Consider the following 18,556-nt stretch of genomic DNA (forward strand, 5'->3'; position numbering starts at 1 on the left):
CCATCATAGTCTCCCTCCCCCTGAACTTCTTTGCAAATGACTAGCTGAATTTCTTTAAATAACCTAGCTGGAAATATTATAGGAAAATTCAAAATCTTAAGCTATCACTTAAGTAAAGAACACATCTGCACATAAACTGGCCCATTTCAATTTAAAAGTGTCCATATACATGTGAACAGGACTTCAAACAAAAAGAAGACAGTTCATTTACCACCAGCAACAAGAATAAGCAGTGGGTGATAGCTTTGTAGAAGAGCCATACATAATCTGACACCAGAACCTGTGAACTCTTCCAAGAAAACGAGTGTGAGTTTTCCCACAAATTAAAAGGTCTCTGAATTCTTGAGAGGCTTAAATAAGAATCTCCCTCCTTCACACAAAAGCCCTTTGAAACAATATCTCCACCTCTCACTGTATCATTATAACTGGGTTAGAAGCATCATTATAAGTAGGATAGAAAAAGCATCCAGTATTATCTCTAAGTCAGTTAACAGCCCACACCATAGTCTTCAAAAGGTAAAAATACAGCTTTCAGCATTTAGAAAGAAAAAAACCCACACAACTAATCACAGTTTTTGCTCAATGTATACTGTTTTATGAATTGTTAACTAGAAAAAGAACAAGATTCTGACAAGATGAAACATGGCTATGAATATTATAAAGATTCCATACACTAAAGTGGAAAAGGCCCAACAATTCAGTCAACACACTATCTGAGGAACAGAGTGTTCTTACAACTTAAGGTGTACAATGCAATAGCCTATTTTATTATATTCCTTACCCAGCATAAATCTGCTGGAACATCTGATTAAATAAAATAAATACCTTTTTCAGCCTGCAATTTTACTGGCTACTGGATTGGGGGGTTTTAGTCTGAGATGATAAAGATCATTATGTTCAATAGCACATATTTTAAATGCATTTACAGAAAATTGCCTTTGAAGAGTTGTTGTTAACAGTGTGTAGTCCCTGAACCTGTCTGTTTTCTATCTTATTCCTGGGAATACAGACCCTGATGATTAGCTATGTAAGAGAAAAGTGATATTCATTAAAATTTCATTCTAGCTGGCTATGCTTTTACTTTATAGAAATAAACCAGCCTTCAGTTTTGCTTGCAATATGGCAGTGTTATAAGAGCACTGAGCTGCAGCCCAGCATTAGTAACCAAGGACTGCCAAATAAAGGGCAAGAATACTGCGAGACAAGAGCCAGCCAGACAAGCCTGCCTGCTTACCCTTCATCATCATTCTAGCAGCAAGGATGGCCAGGGAGCAGACAGATGGTCATTTTCACTGCAGAAACAGGTGCAGCAGGTCGTCACAAAAATGGTGATGGTGACATGAACAATTTTCTTGCAGAGCACGACTACCCACATGCTTGTAAACGGCAGCCATTAGCTTAAGAAAACCTTTAGTTTTAGATCAGCTAAAAACCTTTACTGAGGTTTACCAGCTCTAGCTGGTGTGCGAGTTAGTGCGTGCACATGCAAAAGTGACAGAGAGGAAGGCTAGACACTAAGATGCCTCACAAGGCCAGTCTGAAGGTGTAATCACATTCAAAAAGCTGCTGTTAACAAGCAGTGACTAACACTGGTCCGGTATAAAAGCTGAAAAAATTAGACATTATCCACATCTCCCTTCAAAGCAAAAGGTTTTCAGTAAAAAGCACTGGTTTGGAGATACAGGTCTGAGCTTGCAGTTTTTTTCAAGAGGATGAAGGAGTTGCTAGGTGATGGTGAAGTCAGGCAATGACAGAAAGAAGATGCACAGACTTAACACAGCAGTGGATGGCAAATCCATCTCCCCTCACAGCAGTAAGGCAGTGGTCAAGCAATGTTTTTTGGTAGATGCTTCTCTCAGGAGCTTCTCCAAATCATAGCAAAGATGATGTGGTTTTCTAATTAATATAACTAATTAGAAAAAAATAATTTTATAACTAATCCTGGATATCTTGTTCTACTAAAATATGTTGGTAGAAATCTACAGTCGGTGCCTGTTTTTCTACACCTGCCTCTGAAAAACCTCTTGCATCAATGGGCCCAGCAGGTCACAAACTTGGGTTTGGAGGGATCTCCTTCCATACCATTGAGTTACAGGTAGCACAAGAACTCTGCATAACAAATACAGCTCCCAAGAACTGACATGTATGAGGCTGGGGGGACAGAAGAGGAATGTCCAGGGGCATTACATACCTGCATGGTATGCATCTTTGTGAGAGTGTGTACCTTTCTTTGCTGAGAAATCAGCCAAGGCTCCTGGAAGTCTATCTCTCTGTCTCTCACTTTGTCCATTTCATTTGAACTGTTTATGTCCTCACAGCAAGAAAACTAAATCCAGCTAAAAATCATTCTTTCTTTCACTTTGAAGACTTTTATGCATAAAACAGACAGGAAGGGTGCAAGTGAGCACAGGGAGCAAGTTGGAATGGGAAACAAAGTAAAAATAAAGAGCAAAAAAGGCAAGAAGGGAAGGGAGAGACTCAACAAGGGATTGTGCACAACTGAACTGGGAAGAAAAGAGGAATTGGAAGCAGTAGTGGATGAAGACCAAGGGAACCAAAGTAGAAGGAAAGTACATATTAACAGGAAACACATGCATAGGAAATGATTTCTGCTTTTGTCTGCTAAAAAGAGGCCTTCAGTGCCATTAAATTTGAATGGTCAAAAGGGTACTAAGGGGAAGGGAAAAATATATTTAAAAAGTCAATAAAGAGATGATAGTTGTATTGTAAGAAAGAGAGCAAAGAAAACAATTTTCCCCCTTTCTTTAATTAAAGAAAAAAAAATAAAAGGCATATTTTAATGCATCTCTGTGAGGACTATATCAAGTACAGCAATATTTGCAGATGGATCAATCTGAGGTATTAAATATATGCTAAAACAAAAGCAACAATACATATTGAAAAATTCAGCAAGTTATTACACACTGCTTTTACTGCAGTACATCCTGTCGATATTGGGAAACATCCTCCTGAATGGTTATTTCAAATACATTGATCTTTAGTAGAGATGCAGGTAAAGCATATTTTAAAACCCAGTCAGGCAACTAAGATTGAATTACTGTTCACATTTGTGATGATCCTCCAAATGGCGTTTTTCCAAGCAAAACAGACACATCTGGAAGTCTAGGTGTACATTGATCTATAGCAAAAAGTTACATTTGCATATTCCCTGTTTGGATAATTTGATGGCTACAAAAGGAACTTCTGAACTAAGGGACACAGTCAAAGGAGCAAGATGTGAATCTCAACTTGGCCAAAGTTCTGTGTTACACTGTTCTTGCAAATTGGACAAAGGCATAAGTTTCAATTTCTTTCCAACCTCTGTTACCAGGGTCCAAAATTAGCCTCATGGGGATGGGAAGCCCAATCACAATAAAGCAGAAAAGGTTTGAATGAGTGATGTTACCTCTGTAATACTTTTTTTTTTTTTTAATAACAGAGAGCCTTTACCATGGGCACCTACTGCTCATGCATCCTTTGTTTCCTCTATCAATTATATCACGCAAAAGGGATCACAGATTAAACAAAACAGAAAATGCAAATATTGTATGCATAGGTTTTTCTTTCACATAGAAGCTTAAGTATAGACCCGGCGATATACAGGCTATCACTACTGTGATTTACATCTCATGATCACAATTCCAGCAAAAAGCTTTCATGTGTGAATTTTAGTATAGCAGTTTATAGGATCATAGAATGGCTTGGACTGGAATAGGTCTTAAAGATCATATTCTTCCAACTCCACTGGCATGGCACCTCTCAGTAGTCCAGGTTGCTCAAAGCCCCATCCAACCTGACCTTGAACACTGACAGGGATGTGACACTCAAATTCTGTGGACAACCAGTTCCAGTATCCCATCACCCACATAGTAAAGAATTTCTTCCCAATATCCAATCCATATTCTCCCAGTTTAAAGCCATTGGTCTTTGTCACTACATGGCTTTGACAAAAGCCCATCACCAGCTTTCTTGTAGGTACCCTTTAGGTACTTAAAGATGCAATAAAGTCTCCCTGGAGCCTTCTCTTCTCCAGGCTGAAAAATTACAACTCTCTCAACCTGTCTTGACAGGAGAGGTGCTCCAGACCTCTGATCATCTTTCCACATATCTTGCACTGGAAGTATTCATAGCAGTCTGGATAGGGAAATCGTTGTCCTCCTACTTCTGCACTGACAGAAGTTATTTGTATACAAACAAAGTACTTCATAGGAAAGTATTTCTATGACTGAAACAGCTCTGCACTCTCTTACTCTTATATTCATCCTACACTAGCAGAACTAACCTGTGTATGCTTTGTTGAAGCAGAAAAGTAGTCCATCTATTGTTTTTTTGCACAGACTTTGAGTCTCACGCCTGTATGATGGTATAAACACCATGTTTATACCTTGCATGTCTTTGCAAGGTATAAATATGAAGCACCACACTCAACATGCACTGACTGAGGCCTCTGTTTCTTATCCCACAGAAGAGGAGACACCATACAGAGGCCTGGATTTTTCTCACACTGCCACGTCCTGAACACGACAACATCATTTCTAGCTACAAATATGTCAGGTTTGTTCCTTTGTGACCTCAGTGTAACTGGTAAAAAATTATTTTTTAACATCTGGACTATCTTTGTGATTTCAAATGATCTACAGTCCTGCTAGACATTTTCTAGCTTAATCTCCAGATTTCACTATTAACTATACTAATGCTCTCGGGATAACTTGAAACACATTTGTTTTTTCCCATTTTGCAGCTTGTTGTTACATAATTCTTACCAGGAATATACATATTTAGTAATAAGGGAAAAAATACAGCATGATTTCCACACCCCACCCCCGCCAACACTCTGTGTCAAAAGAGATTTATTAGTATTTTTGAACATGAAGACATTCCATAAATACATTCCAAGTAGGCTTTCTGCAGAACACACCGTTTTATCAGTGTTAAATTTGAGATACAGGTCCAAGGGCTGCCTTTGCAGCTCATTAAATCAATGCTAATTTGACAGTATGCTGCAGTATGTGTGCTCCTATATGAGAAAGTTTCACCACTACCTTCCTGCACTCTGTCACTGCACACTTCTCCCAATATAACTTCCTGTTATCACTTAGCACCATGCACCATTATTTCCACTGGGAACAACTTTCAGTGTCACAAGAAATGGCTCAAAAATAAGAGAAGCAAGTTGTTTCTGAAGAAATGTGTTTCCCTTACTTCTTGCATTACTACAGCCTTAGTGAAATTGCTTTAATGCTTGGCTGCTTGCAGAACCTGTTTTGTTTTGGGTTTTTTTAATTTAAAAAAAAAATTGAAGTACTTGTGTCACAAAACCCCCACCTCTATTGCAGCAGCTTCAGAAAAAATCTCACAGAATACTAATAGCAAAACTAATCCTAAGGAAACAACAGCATAACACTTTGTTAATACATACACATCTTAGTTTTGTTGTATTACTTATTAAGAACACAAAGTAATACAAATCCAGTGTCTCTTAGTCCGACAAAATCCAGCCCTCATTATTATTTGTAAAAGATAATTTTATTATATATTTACATTTACTTAAATAAAAGCAGTATTTCTCATATATAAGATGCATCTCTTATCCCCATTTTAGGGCATAAATAGTGAAAGACCAAAGTATTTCACATCTCACACAGGAGCCAGGCTACATAAATCTCAGTAAATGTCACCCCAAACAAGTATATTATACAAATCTCAAAAGAATAAGGAAAAAAGAAAGAAACACAAGAAGTAGGAGAGGTAGGTTGACCACTCCAGAAAAAATTGCTCTGGTAGATAAAATACAGGCAAATGAGTTATTGGTGCATCTTTATGCAGTGCAGAAAGCCAGGGGAAAAAAAGTGTGGTTCTGCAACAGACTAGAAAATGAAAGGCTTTTCACCCGCCATCCTCAATCTGATACACTCTCTCCCCTCTAAGACTTTCCACTGGTAAAAGTTTTTATTGTCAAATGACATGCATGAATTATAGTGCACAACCCTACAACAGGCACTTTGAATAGTATTTAAGGAAACTCTCTAAGAAAGAAAGCTAGAGCTATTTGCATGAAACTTTTTTAAAACTATTTTGTCTTGAAATAGTAGTTTTTGAAGCTGCATTTAGCATAAACCAAAACAGAGTCCTGGATTTAAGAAATGATGGATTTGAAAAAAGAGAAGGCCCAAGAGGCTGCATCTGCAATATGCTGCAGATCCAGACAGGACTATCTGTACCACATTTTATGAGAAGCCAGCAATAACCACAGAGGAGACATTTTTTAAAAACTCGCAAAAGCAGCCCAGTTTCAAAAAATCCCATATGAAAACGGGGTATTTTAACTGCACTTAATGGGGGAGTTTTAACTGCACTTATTACAACTGCTTCAGAACCAGAGCATGCTTCTTGAAGCACCATGACAGACAAGAATATATTTCTTTATTTTGGCTGTCAGGCTTAACCATCAGTGTTTGCAAAGATCTGGAGTACAGCTTTGTCCACCTCTCTTGAGAACTAAGGAAATCTGAAAAGGGAGTGCTTATTGGTTTCATGCCTGCATAGCAAAGCTCTCTTAATGCTTCAACAGTGCAACTGGAAAGAGTATTTTCCAATTTCAATATCTGAGTTGCACAAAAAGCACATTAGGTATTCTAACTTGCTTACAAGAAGCTTTCAGCTTACAGCTTCAAGGAGGCACTATGCACCTTACTAAAAACATATACATCCCCTTGCAGCAGTGGGACAAGTAGCAAGAGACAGAATCATTCATATAGTTGAAGCATAGACACTTACAGGCACAACAACTTGTGAAGTTTATACATACAATACTACAGAATCATGCAAGATATATTAGAGTTCTTACAGGATCTAAATAGAACGGGGGTGAGAGGAAAGTCACCCTAACTCACACATTTTCCAATAAAATGTTGCTTGAAATTACCTCCTTAACAGCCATTCCCCCCAACCCCCCAGTAATGTAATTCAAGACAGAAAAAAACTATTCTGTAAGTACTCACAAACCTGTGGTCAGTCACCTCAATTTTACTAGAAACAAAAAGGAATTTAAAAATACCACTGTTCAGAGCAGACTTTTGAAAACAGCATAGGCTTTTCATCTCTGAAAAAGCACAATTTTTAGCCATTAAGCAGGCATATTGGAATGAAAGAAACATAAAATGTAAATCTTACTTGAGTTCAGAAAAGCCCTTCATAAGTAAGCTAAAGAATGCTTTTATACATGGATAGACAATTAGTATACATGTAGATTATGTATTCTGTCTACATTACATGCTACATACTACGCCATTTAGTTATATTACGATGAACGGTTTCTACTACTGTTGTCACTCACCTTTGCTAGCTGCTGTTAGTGCAACAAAGTCAAAACTGGAACAAGTGGTATTCTTTTTCTCGCTCTACATTTAATACCCATTGCATGCACCTGGAATGATGATTCACTGTCTGAGCATTAAAACATCTGCTTTCCCTGCAGAGAACCTTATTCTCGTGAAGATAAGGTAAATGAACAGATGGAATTATGACAAATGGCCTTGTAACTTCCCAATATCACTGCTGGCTTTGCCAATTATTCCCTGAATACCAGGTCTGATTCTCACTTATGTGCACACAGTGTTGTGTGTCAAGAGAACACGTGTGACAGAACAGAATATATTCCAATATTTCGTAGGCACAAATAAAAAGTTACCTAATAGAATATATGACAAGAAATACATGGCCAAGGCCCAGTAGATAACACAGACATTTTACAAGTGAAATCTGACTCTGTGTGCTGCTGGAGTCTCTGAGAGATCCTACAGCACAAGCAGGTTCACAGCCTGCATTTGCTTACCCTGTACAGAGACAAGCAACAGGCTCTGCTCTCCTTCAAGGTAGAGATGAACCACAGGAAACATGCAGGTGGAAATGGGCCTCTATCATGGGATCTTACCCTTCCCTGTACTCACTATATTGTGTTTCTGCTAGTCCTTAAAGGCACAGCTCCTACAACTTGCTTATTTAGCCCTTAAGAGTCTCTCACATAAAAGGCTGCACCTTTGGAACCCTCACTTCTGCCAGAAGGAGCTGCAGCAACTCAGTGGGTCTTACAGGGTTAGCCCTGACTTTCTCCTCATGCACTAGGTTTTAAGGGGCAGCTTGTTGCAGAGGATTGACAATCTAAGTGCAAGCTTTTAATAAAAAGCAAAAGCTTATATAGCCCAGGTCTTATGTACTACACTTCATGAAATGCTTTTACCTCCAGTGCCTTATACAACAAATCTATACAATCAGAACTGAGGCTACAAGAACCAGCTGCATCTTGCTGAACTACTCATTTCCATGTAACAGCTAGCTTCAATTCTTCAACAAAATGCAACGTTGCATTTTGTGCTCTGTAAAAATTGTGTTTGAAAATTTACATTTAATTTTAATGGTGAAGACACTGTGTCCAGCAAACCTCATAAAAGCTTTAAGAAAACCACTGAAGATTTTATTCCTCATCCTTCCATGTTTTGGAAGGATGCAAATCCCAACTTTTAGTATATTAAAGACAGACTATCATTTTCACTTTGTAGAATTGATACTACACAGTATTTCTCAGAGTTTGCAAAACCTATTCTAAGTATCACTTACAGCTGGTGGTGAAAGTAACAAAGTCACAGAGTCAATGTTTATATTGAGTATTTCTGAGGCCCCACAGAAAGACTCTGAACATCCATCTCCCTGTATCAAGAGCTGCTACTCATTTCAATTAGCCAAAACATCTAAGTCAAATTTGTTTACTTCCAACCTTTTCTGCCACACTTTTGCTGCTTTTAAATGCAATAATCCCCACTGTGTCAAATGCACTCTTTGTAAAAGGATAAACAATATAAAGAGCACTGCAAGCAAACATCCAAGCATTTAATATGGCTGCTACTAAAACAAAGTTTAAACCCAAGCAGTTACTAATTTCCAGCCTGAGATTTGTCAGTAGGATCCCTAGAGATTATTGCAAATGCAAAAATTAAGAATAATTTTTTTCTAAACCTAGTTACTTTGTCAAACTACTTCATAAAAATACATATTTCTAGCAGATTTCATGTAATTTTGGATGCTTTAGCACAATATTAGAGTGTTGCAAACACTGAGAAAAATGTTTACTTTTCAACAAACAAGTTAAAGCACTGAAAGAAACTTATGTCCCTGTAATTATACCTCAAGTTTGAAGTTAAACTCTTTCTGCTTTGAAGATCTATGAAAGAATCAAAGATTTGTTCAATATCAGCCAACAAAAATATTGTAAAGCATCCTTTGTTTTTTAACTCAATATTTATGAGCCACACTTTTTGTAATGGACTTTACCACCATTTATTTACAGGTAAACTACATTTTTCTATTAATGTAATGCTGTGACAAGGGAAAAAAAAAAAAAAAAAAAAAAAAGAAACCCAACGAACACACCCCAAAAAACCACCCGCCAAAAGGCCCCCAAACAAGCAAACAAACCAACCAAATTAAAAGCCAAAAATCCCCTAAACAAAACAGAATAAAAAATTCACAGTCAAAAAAACCCAAAACCCTCCAAAAAAACAACAAATCAAAGCCAAGCAAAAAACATATAGTTTACTTCCTAACATAGTCTGATATTATGCATCTAACATCATCTAAAATTTCCACTTGCATTATAACCTCCAGTTTAACCATACTACACAATGTACTTGTGTGCTTTCATACTTGCCATAGTATGGTGCTATCCTGTTACTCCACATTAAGTCAGAAATATACTGAACATCAAGACTGAGGGAATTTCAGATCCTATTTGTTAACTACATAAATTCAACTCAAAGTTCTATAATGCATGTATGAACAACATTTGAATAGACCAGATAATTTCAGATGAAAATTAACTGAATATGATTATTTAAGATCTCTCATGAACCCCAAACAACCACATGGAAGTCCCCCTGAGTTTTGGAAAAAAATATAGCAGCTTGATACTGCTGTGTCCCTGTGACTTCCAAGGTCTTTCTGACCACAGAATCAGCCTGGCATAGGAATGTAGTCATAAACAGGAAAAACTCAGCTCCAGTAAGAGCTTCAATAATGCCATGCATGGAAAAAGTTTAAAAGATGTCTTATCTTAATTACTATGGCTTACATTTCTGAAATAAATCACTCCATTTTTTTGGTAGCCTGTATCAGAGTGAGGGAACAAAACCAACAAAACCAAACAAAACATGAGCAGCTTCCTTTTAAAAGGCAAATGTACAACCTAAGCTGGATTATAACTTGGCAGTACATATGCTATTATTTAAAAAAAAAAATTAAGTGAAGCAAATTAGCTACCAATCCCAGCTAGTACTGGTGGGGGGTTTTGTCCCACAATTCACACTGCCTTAATTTAATAAAAAAGATGTTTGTTCCTGAGTAACTTTTTTGCTCAAAGAGAACTTATAATTACTCAAATACAACCTGATGTGAGAAGAATGAAACATACAAAGCCACACTGTTTTTTACAGTGTCACATCACAACCAAAGAGATCATACAGTCCTTCAATCACAGGTGACTTTCACAATTCTTTCTTAACATAGAGCCAAACCATGCACAGACTATGGATGTGCATCAGTTCTCTATGGTACCAGGTTACACGTCCCCCAGACACCAAGCTCCTCACCATCAGTCACCTGCATCAACACGGCAATGACGCCTGCCCATTGCCAGCCATGCCTGGGGCACGCCTGCCCACACCACTGTGCACAAGGCTGATTTAGGGCACTGGCAAGACTGCCATCGGGAAAAGTGACAGTGAGGGCCAGAGGGGGTCCTTGCCCACGTAACAGAAATTCAGGCAAGTATGGAAGGTAAAAGACCCATTTCAACCTTTGTATCAGGGCACACACCTATACCTAGCAGGGTTCCCCTTCTTGGTCCAAAGAACATGTAGATTTAGATCTCACCAATTCAGCTCCTACCTGTCTCAGAGGGACAGAGTGGGGATGAGAATAAGCCTGTACAGCAAAAAAGGGAACACCAGCAGTAGGATCACACAAAAGGGTCTTCATCAGGTTTCAAACTTCTATGGATTCAGATTGTCACTTCACACCAAGCTTGGAATTGTGATTCAAGTGGGGATGCCTAAAATCACAAGCCAAACAATATTAAGATGATAAAAAGCAGTAACCTTAAATGAAGATCCTTCATGGTGCAAATATGATGAAATGCACACATAATACAGGACCCAAACTCTCTCAGGATTTCCTCTGGTCAAGATGACCCCAAGATGTATTAAAAGTCTCTTTTCCCCAAGACAGCTGTCGAAGAAGGAGCCAGAAGTCTTCAGCTCACATTCTCAAGGTTGTTTATTATTGCTTATCTAAAACACTTTCTGTCTGGCCTGCCAAGGTCTGTTCAGTTGGTCAGTCCAAGGCGCACTGCCCTCCCACGGTGCTGGTGTTGTCTTTTATACTATAAACTAATTATTTGATATTTACAGTTATGTTCCAATACCTATCACTGATGTTAGACAGGGACTTTCTACTCTAAACCAATCCCAAAATGCCACTATCACCAAGAAGATGGAGGCTAGGAAGAAGGAAGAACAGGACAATGCCCAAATTCCTCCATCTTGCCTCCTAGACCCCTATAATAAAAATCTTCAAAATTTCTCTTTTCACCCTATAACTACTGTTATTATGCTATCTAAACTTTTGTGACCTTTAATTCTTACAAAGGTGGTAATTTGTTCCATGGGTCGAATCCAAAGCTGCAGGGGCCTTTGGCTGCATGCCAGGGTCTCCAACCCCCCTGCCAGGGCTTCAAAGCCACCTAGCTGGGGCTCAGATCATCCAGGACCATGAGAGGGACGTCCTGGGCTCTGACACCAGACAATTTTATAAGTCTGAAAAAAATTAGCATACTTAACAGAAATTGTCCAATTAGAGGAATAGTTAATTAAGTCATCCCCACACTTTTGGTTCTGCCCCTACTTAAGCCCCCTCCACCTCCCTAGCTCCTAACCACACATTCATTATGTCTATGACACACAGAGAAAATAATAATAATGTCCTTGGTTCACTACAGAGGCAGGAGTAAAGATACCACGGACATTAGTTTATAGTTCTAAAATCTAAGTGAAGGGGTAACAGTACTCCAGTAAGTTAAGGACCTATATAACTATGTAATAGTAGTCTACAGAGCTACGAATATATGGAAAATCTATAAAAACCAAAAGTCTTTTTGGCACCAGTGGTAAGATGCAAAGGGCAATTTTGAATTACAGATAGTCTGTGCAGTGCATATGCACAAAGTATAAAGAGTCAAGATGAGTGATGAAGGTAACTGCACTTAGTGATCATGCATATGTTCATGGCTGCTTACTAGTTAATAATTGACCTCCACATATGGTCACTCAGCTGTTAAAAATTTATAATCTTTACATCACAGGTAAATAAATTCAAGCACCAAAAAATATGAGGTAGGATATTCCTATGATGCACAACTGCTTTGAGGCTGCACCGAAGTTGCAGTTTGATCACAAATGCACCTAAACTACAGCAAACCTTCTTGCACAAATTCAATGAAGAGTTCCTCAAAACAAAATTACTATAAGAATCCTTACATAACATTTCATCTGGAGAAACTATGGTAAAGAGGATACTACTCTCAGGTGATCAGTTTGATATGTCAATCCTCCATCATGTAGAGCTTCTGTCACTTCTGTGACATAATGCACAAAAACCAGAAGCTAGGTAGGTTCAAACCAAAAGTAGGAAAAGCCTTACAAACTCAGAAGTCAGTAAGAGACACGAGACATGTTCCATTTGGGCTTCAGTACAACAGACTTCAGAGCTCAAAAAAATACAGCTAAATCTAGATGCTGGAGCTCCCAGAGATCAAGCATATAATGGCTCTTATTTCCATTTTAAACAACATTTTTAATTATTTATATAGTAAGAAAATACTGCTAATGTACATTGCTGAAACACAGAGATAGCAATTTCCTTTCTTGGTGTTGCACTGTACATTTGTCTTACAACACTTTCAGCCTCCCATAGCAAGCAGAGTATCTATTAAAATTAGGAGTCAGACAAGCGTATGTCAAAGACTCCCCTTTAGAAACAAGCCTGTAAAGAAAAGTCAGAATAGTAATCAGCAAAGCAATAATTTAGTGACTTACTGCGTTGCTATTGAAAAGAGGAAGTGAATTGATCAGTTCAGCTGCTAGCAGAACTCAATGATCTCAAGCTGGGAACCAGTAACTCTGAAGAGTAGATTCAAATGCATTTCCTCTTTTATCCCAAAGCTTTGTGTGCTCATTTTTGTTAATAACAGCACAACAGGAAGGCCTGTGCTCACATAATTATAACAATAATAACAACCTGGTCTGTTGAGGTAAGAAGGAAAAAATGAAGGAAACACTGCCCTCATTGCAGCCTGTATGGGCTGTAGATGACTCAAAGTATTCATCTGCTGCTCAAAGCTTCTAGTTTTGCTACTCTGCTATAGAGAGGCAGCCAAATAACAAAGACAGTCCTAGATGGGGTATGTCTGTTAGCAACATAAGTGTATGAAAAACACAGCTAAAGTCACACCTAGATAGACACCAACACACAACAAAACCCAGTATGTTCTCTAGCAGAACAGAAACCTAGAGAAAGAGAAGCAACCTTGTAAACACTAAACAAAGGCCTGGGGCAGCCATACAAAACACCGAGTTCTGCTAGATGCTCGTATGTTTCTTGGCTATTTTGCATGAGAACACCACAGTACACTGAATCTGCTCTTTCATATGCAATTAAAATATTTCTCCATGAACAGGTCAAAATTAGTTGCCCATGTTCTACATAATTCCTGACAGAGAACTTGGGACTGCGCAGAGATGACAGTTTACAATACTCCAAGACTTAATTAAAGCTTTGCAGGCTAACAAGTAGGACACTCCTCCTACTGCTGGAATTTTGTTTTCTCTTCAAAAACTTAAGCATAAGACTTTCAATAAGAAATACATTTCAAATGAAAAGCAGTATGTGAGCCATCTTAACCTAAATATTTATAGTTATAAACTACTTAATCCTTACATCTGGCTCTGAAAAGATATTTATCTTAAAAAAAAAAAAAAATTGTTCAACGGTGAACATTTTGGCAGGTATTCCTATATAAGTGATACAAAAGCAATTTTGTATTCACATGGTCAATTAAGACCCTCTTCTGATTGGATGGATTGTTTTATTGAAGAGGTCTCAAACTCCTCCTTCTCATTATCAACACCAAAATTTTGCATTGTTTTGTCTAGTAATATCAGAATATTAGAAGATCTCTTAAAATTACGCAGGTATTTGTGCTTCAATTTGAAGTACTTTTAATACCTTAGATTCCATTGTTTTCATCTCATGTATTAACATTTTGTGTATGTTCTTCTGCCTAGGAAACAGACACATCTTTGAGAATACCACCTCTGCTTTCTGTATGCACGAAGAATCATCACACTGACAGGCCTGAAGATTAGTCTCAGAAGCACCACATCTACTGTATTCAAGTGGCACCACAAATTTCAGCAGAAGACTAATGCTTACAAAAAATGTGATCAGAAAGACTATGACCCTTACTCATCCACATTCCCAGCACTTCAAAACTATTTATAGTGGAAAGACCAGCAAAGCCTGTAAGCAAAGAAAGTTTCTAATTCAGATTTCTATTGCCCTTGAGAAATACACAATAATGCTCTTTCCATTGCTGTATTTAAGAGTCCTACTACAGCAATCTATGAATAGCTGGCAAAAAAGTTTATAGTGTAAACAAAAACTGATTACATTAAACATACAAGTATCGTTATTTAACAAGATGACTTTGTTACATCATCATGTTTGTACTAAAAACAAAACCAGAAACTGTGGACTCCCATGAGAAGATTTACTGTTTTCTAGCCAGAAAGCTCTTCACAATACTTCCTTTGTTTTCATGTTGAACAAAGTGACTAAACTTGGTGGAAATCTCTCTTCCCTCTCAGGAACTTCCATTACTACTCAGAATGTGAAAGTTTCTTTTCCTCAGAGTTGAGTGGGATGTAAAGAGCTAAAGTACCAGTCCCTCAAAGGCTTCTCTGTGTGCTAGCATTCATGCAGACGTGTATGACTGTCACATACCTTATACAGTTATCCATATTGACTTCCACATCACTCAAACTCAAGCAAAGACACAAGTTTTGGCAGAAGCTGGGAACTCAATTTTGTCATAACGGTGTGTTCCCTCATGCAAGGTAAGACACATAAGCTGCCTTCTTTGTAGGCTACTTGTTTAACCACAGAGACACCACTGAATCTCTCTGCAGCCTGGTGACCAGGAGCTGAGTCAGCTGGGTAAGAAGAAATCTCCACACCAGACCATCCCCTCTGCTCAGTGAAAAATCTCATATAAAACATATCACAAAGAAATACAGAGATCCCAATCAGCAACTGCAGGTGTGGATCTGCTGATTATGTACTGCACAATGAAGAGTAAAGTTATAATGATCTTTACCCTGACTCATACTCCTAAAGAATACCCTCCATGGCAACCTCTCTAACAGCCTAGAAGACATTTCTCCATCCTCGGACAAATCTCTCCCAATACGGTCAGCAAACATACTGGAGTGAAAAGGCTCAATAGGACTATATATTTTATTAGCAACGTTTTGTTAGAGTTATGCATACTGAAATATTCAGACAAATCAGTAGCAAGTCTTCCCAAATTTGTAAAACCCTAGAGGAAGAGAAACAGGCACTAAAGACAAAGGATTACAACACAGCTGACTCATCCCTTGACAGAGTTTTGAATGTCAAATTTGACAGCAAAGTAACTAAGTAATACAGTGATCCTAAAAACTTAACTCAGACAGCACTACTGAAAATGAAGTTCAGTGTTCTTATCTGATATAGTTTTGATTCTGTGTAGTGCTCCCTGCCAGACTCAACATGGCCATGGTCTCAATGGCCACTGCATTACTTTCGTCAAAAAGCTCTTACAAGACACTACAAGACTTAAATTAGGTACAAAAAACAAGAGCATCTGCACACACCAGAAAGTTATCTTAGCAGTGACCAGGATATCCCAGAATCTTACCATTTAGCTCAGTCATCCTTTGAAGATTTTCAATATAGCTCTAATAGGAGCCCCACAAATTTCTCAGCTCCCTTTTAATAATGCAGTTTTACAGCTTGGGTAACATAGGTACATAGCCAGGAAGACTGTTCTTTTGACCCAAAATAAATATTTTCATTAATCTTCTAATTGAAGGTAGACAGAACTGGTAGCTGCAATGGATTTTTACACTACGCAAATAAAAATCTGGCTTCTTACAAATTTTCTAGCTCACGAGTGTTTAAAATGTTTTACCAGCAACTGAGTTCACTTGGGAAAAAAAAGACAGAGAAAAAGCCCACATTTCCCAAGTTTTGTAAGCCAGCAGATTACAAACTTCCCTCCAAATCAGAGGTTAGCAGAAATCTTCAGAAAACCAACAAAAGGCCATTTGACATACAGCCTGTGACCCTATTACTGCCATTAGTAATGAGCAAATCACAGTTTGAGATGTGCTACCTCATTCAGTTAGGCCTCTTCATGAACTGAAAAAAAAAAGTTTTTGGGAAGAAACAACAATTTGTAATGAATGCAAGAGCAAACATTTACTGGCTCTCATGATCCAATGGCTAATAGCAGGAGACTTCACAAGATTTTCCGTAACTAAATGGCAATGCCATTCCAGCACTGGGAAACTTTTCTACACATGCCAGTCAGCAAGAGCGGCTAGGACAGGCTACCAGCCTCAGTACAGGCCTGGGACTACCATCAGGTTGCTGCTGCTGGTATCTCCCTGCTCCCCCAGCTGCTGCTTTGGGAATAGCTACACTGAGGCCTGGAAAGTGATGGGCACACCACTCCTACAATTAATCACAGAATCATAGAATGGTTTGGATTGAAAGCATTCTTAAACATTATCTAGTTCCAACTCCACTAGCCACAGGCAGACCAGGGACACCTTCCACCAGACCAGGTTGCTCAATGCCCCATCCAACCTAGCCCTGAACACTTTCAGGGACAAATAATCCACTATTTCTCCGAACAACCTGTTCCCGTGGCTCATCATCCTCAAAGTACAGAATTTATTTTTAATATCTAATCTAAACCTACCCTCTTTCAATTTAAAGCCATTCCCCATTGTCGTGTCACTAAATGACCTCGTCAAAAGTCCCTCACCAACTCTCTTACCCCCTTTTAGGTACTGGAAGGCTGCTCTAAGGTCTCCCCAGAACCTTCTCTTTTTCTCCATCTTGTTCAGCTTGTCTTCACAGGAGAGTTGCTCCACATCATCTTCATGGGCCTCCTCCCAACTCGCTCCAACAGGTCCATGTGCTTCCTGTGCTGTGACCCCAGAGCTAATGCAGCCCTGCAGGTGGGCTCTCAGCAGAGCAGAGGGACAGAATCCCCTCCCTGGCCCTGCTGCCCATGCTGCTTTGGATGGAGCCCAGGACGTGGCTGGGTCTCCAGGCTGCACATGCACAATGCCCAGTCATGTCCAGCACCCCAAGTCCTTCTACCCAGGGCTGCTCTTAATCCATCCTCCTCCCATCCTGTATTTGTGCTTGGAATTGCCACAATCCCCATGCAGGACCTACATGAGATTGACATGAGGCTCTCAAGCCTGTCAGAGTCCCACTGGATGCACACTGACACCCCACAGTTTAGTGTTATCAGCACAGCTGCTGAGGGTGCACTCCCTCCCATGGTCCCTGTCACCAACAGAGCTGTTAGACAGCTCCGGTGCCAATACCAGCCCCTGAGGACACCACTCACCACCGCCCTCCACTTGGACATTGAGCCATTGACCACAACTCTTTGAGTGTGACATCCAGCCAATTCCTTATACAACAAGTGGCCCAAATGCCATGTCTCTTCAGTTTAGAGACAAGGAACAGTGGAAATGTTTTGTCTAAGTCCAGATAAGTGGTGTCAGCTGCTCCTAACTACCAACTCTATAATCCTGTTATAGAAGGCCATCAAATTTTTCAGGCACAGTTTGCCCCTAGTGAAGCCATGTTGGCTGGCACCAAACATATCTTTATTTTTCTATGCACCAGAGCACATTCCCAGGAGGATCTATGACCTGATTTTGCTGGGCACAAAGGTGAGACTGTGGCCTGTAGCCCCCCTATAGTTAAGCTATCATCTATGATGTATCCTCTGGCATTTAGCGGATTCACACTGGTACTCAGGCCAAGAACTTCTTGTGAAAACAAACTCGCCAGGAGAAAGAAAGCAAATTACTTTCCCAGATAGCAAAGGATGGGAATCTCTGCACGCAGCGTGAGGAGAATCCTGTCCATTCACTCCCACAGATCTGACCATGGGCTTTGCTACAGAGTAGTAAAAAATAGCTAATTTTGCTACAAAGTAGCAGCAACAAGGTAAGGGGGGCGGGGGGGGGAAGCCCTGATGGGCACAGAAAGTGAGATTCAGGCTGGGGACAAGGCAACACCAAGCTGTTAAAACCAAGCAACAAGTTTCCCTCTTTTGACTAGATCAAATGAACACCAACAGCAATTTCACACACTCAAT

At 39.2% G+C, this 18,556-nt stretch overlaps 1 protein-coding gene across 5 annotated transcripts in view; it reads right to left on the reverse strand.

Annotated features, from left to right (window-relative positions):
* PIP5K1B (phosphatidylinositol-4-phosphate 5-kinase type 1 beta) overlaps positions 1-18,556 on the reverse strand; it is a 97,563-nt gene that overhangs the window by 73,299 nt on the left and 5,708 nt on the right. The window contains exon 4 of one of the 5 annotated variants that reach the window (XM_064404039.1): positions 10,939-11,101. The exons of the other annotated variants lie outside the window; for them this stretch is intronic. The gene's annotated coding sequence lies outside the window, so the exon portion shown is untranslated. The remainder of the gene's footprint in view (positions 1-10,938; positions 11,102-18,556) is intronic. 5 annotated transcript variants of the gene reach the window in all.

This window comes from Passer domesticus, chromosome Z, assembly GCF_036417665.1.
Source record: "Passer domesticus isolate bPasDom1 chromosome Z, bPasDom1.hap1, whole genome shotgun sequence".
Taxonomy (NCBI): domain Eukaryota; kingdom Metazoa; phylum Chordata; class Aves; order Passeriformes; family Passeridae; genus Passer; species Passer domesticus.